Source organism: Chaetura pelagica, unplaced genomic scaffold, assembly GCF_000747805.2.
Source record: "Chaetura pelagica isolate M959 unplaced genomic scaffold, ChaPel_1.0 scaffold698, whole genome shotgun sequence".
Lineage (NCBI taxonomy): Eukaryota > Metazoa > Chordata > Aves > Apodiformes > Apodidae > Chaetura > Chaetura pelagica.
Genome location: NW_009954236.1, coordinates 347793 through 350769, shown reverse-complemented (window position 1 = coordinate 350769; position 2977 = coordinate 347793).

Genomic DNA, 2977 nt, shown 5'->3' with positions numbered 1-2977 from the left:
CCGCTCCCCGCGCCGGGACCGGGACCGGGACCCGCCGCGCCCGGGGCTCCGCTCCCCAACGAGCCCAGCCCGAAGCTTCTACACCAGCGCTTTATTTCTCAGAGAGTCACAGCAGACCCGCTGTGGAGGAGTAATGGAGTCGTGCCAGCTGATTCCTCCATGCTGTCAGGAGATGCCATCCCGGGGAGAGAGGGGGTGTCTTCTGGGTGGGAGCGGGTTTGGGGTTGGGGCGAGTCTCCCGGTCAGCGCAGCCGCAGGAAAAAAGCCCCAGCCAGCCCTAGGGTGAGGGAGAAGAGCTGGGGGGTTGCGGACGGAGGGCTCAGGCCAACTGCGGAGGTTTTGGGAGGGGAGGTGGTGGTTTGAAATGCTGCTTCAGCCTTTCCGCCCTTCTCCGACTCGTCCGCCCGGCCGAGGGGCTGGGAAAGAAAACACGAGTCAGACATCACGCTGAACAGGAGCAGCACAGGAAGGAAAACCCCCGAGAGCCCTTTCCCTGGGACATAAAGGAGCCAGGGGGTACACGGGGCTTCCTCTCCCTTCCCAGCAGAAATCCCTGTTGGCTTTAGAGTTTTCCCTGTGCAGCAGCTCTTCTAAATTTTAGGGGAGGAAGTGCCTCTGACCCTCAGACCACTGTGAAAAAGCAGCTGGGGATGTGGGGTGCAGGAGAAGAGCTGGGCAACACCCCTGGCTGGAAGCAAGGAGGACCCCCAGCCCCCCAAGGCTGTCGCAAGCAAGGAAGTTGCATTCGGTGTGTGAAACATCCCCCAGATGGGATGGTGATGCCAGGGCAGTTTCCTTCCACCTTCTAAAGATCAGCACCTTCCAAAGGAAGGTATTTGTGTCAGTCCCTCCCTGCCCTGCTCAGGGTTTTTGGTCCTTTCCCAGGACTCTTGGTATAAAAGCAGGGAGAACAGCAACAAGTGCTGTGGGAAAAGGGAAGACCCCTTCCCCATGAACCAGCTCCCAGCTTGGTTTGCAGTTCTCCTTGGGTCCCTCCAGAGTGGGCCAGGGATGGGGTCCCAGCTCTGCCCCCTCACAGGCACTCTTGCACAATGAGGGGTTTTGGCTGGGGCTCCCAAAACATCCACCCCCCCCACCCCCCCACAGACCTGGCAACAGGTCACAGCTGTGTGGGGTTTGTGAGGGAAACACACAGAGACAGACCTGGCCCTTTTAACCAACAGGCTGTAGAGAAAATAAATCAACCAGAGAGCTGATCTGAATAGCATCACCCTCCCCAAAAGTACTGGCACCTTCATCCCTCCCACACAAGGGTCCCCACCCAGAGAGAGCTACATCCACCAGTGCTGTGTTGGACCTGAGTCCCAACAGAGCCTCCTGGTAGGAAGGAAAACAACCTCCAGAGGGAAGAGGTGAGAAGAAACCACACTGTGCATCCACCCAGCACCACCAGGCTTGGCATTCCCAGTGTCCCCAGAGCCATGGAGACAGCAAGCAAAGGCTGCAAGGCAGGGTGGAGAGCTAAGTGTGAAGGTTACAGACAATGCATGATGTTCTTAAGCAAAGAAGATTAAAAAACTTTAAAAAATAGCAATGTATAGAAGAATTAAGACCTTACAGGTGCAAAGCTCCTGGTAAGACAACCAGGGCTAAAGTCAAACAAAGTCAAACAAACGCTCAAGCTTCCAACTGAAGTTCATCAATTCTCCCACCAGTTGAACCCAACAGCCTCCCCACCAAACCCATGGGATGGGCTGGACACCACCCCCCCCCCCCCCCCAGCCTTTGTGGGGCCCCCCTTACCACGCAGAGGGTGAGCAGGGCGAGCAGGAGGAGCAGGTGGGAGCGCTGGAGGGGCTGCATGGTCGGGGCTCAGCTCAGCGTGTGGAGACGCTTCCTCAGCTGCGGGCAGCGCTCCCCGGAGGAGGCTTTAAGCACCGCGGTGGCCCCATCGCACCAATCGCACCTTCCTTCCCCTCCACTTGGCCCCACCACCCTCAACGGGCTGTTTGAACTCGGGGCCATTTGGGGAAGTTGCATCCGTTGCTGATGCTGCAAGGGAGAAGGTGCAAGGCACCAGATGGGGGGTTTCCATGGGCGGGTGACACCCTGCAGCACTGTCAGCTCTGCTGCTCCATCACCTGGCAGGAGTGGCTCCTGCTCCCTGCGTGGCCACACGGACAGCACCAAGCAGGACATCTTGGCCACCATCTCCAGCAGAGCCAGCCAACCCCTCACCCTGCCTTTCCCACATCCCAAAATACAGCATGAACCCCCCCCCCCAGGCTGAGCTCTGCTTCTCCCCAGGGGTTCCCCATTCCAGTATCCCACACCCATGAAGGACTAACTGTTTTTGGGTTAAGAACTGCCCACTGGGAGGGTTTGGAAATCGTGGCCAGCCTTTCAACAAGGGCTCCGTGTTGCACCGTGTAACAAACCTCCTGCCCCGCAAACCTGGAGCAGAAACTGAGTCCAAACTGTTCCCTGGAACTCCAGCAACACGCCTGGGATGGTCTGATCCAGGTGAAGGTCACAGAAACACTCCCATCCAGCCCCCCCATCTCCTCCTAGATCTCTGAGCTCCTTCAACTGCACCCACAGGAAACACAAGGGTTATTTTAAGCTGGTTTGACAGAAGCTGCTGAGCCGTGCCCAGTGCACACACCTGGCCTCGTGGCCGGGAAGGGCATCTCCTCCGTGCCGAAGCTTCACCCGGTTCCGCTAAACGCTGCGTTACAAGTGACGACACGAGGCCTCTGGGCCGCCATCCTGCCAGAGCTGCTTCAGAGGCCTGGTCTGTTCGCCTGCAGCCGGAGGGACAACCCGAGGGGCTCCTCCCGGTGTGTCCCACCCCCCAGAGGTGACCGGGGGGAGCAGCCGGTGCCGGAAGCCGGGACGGACGGACCGGGGGGGCCTGGGGAGGAGCGGGAGGCCCCGCGGGGCCCCCCGGAGCGGTGCATGCCGGGACTTGAAGTCCTCAAGGGCTGCCTGGCCCCCCCACCCCCACGGAACCGGG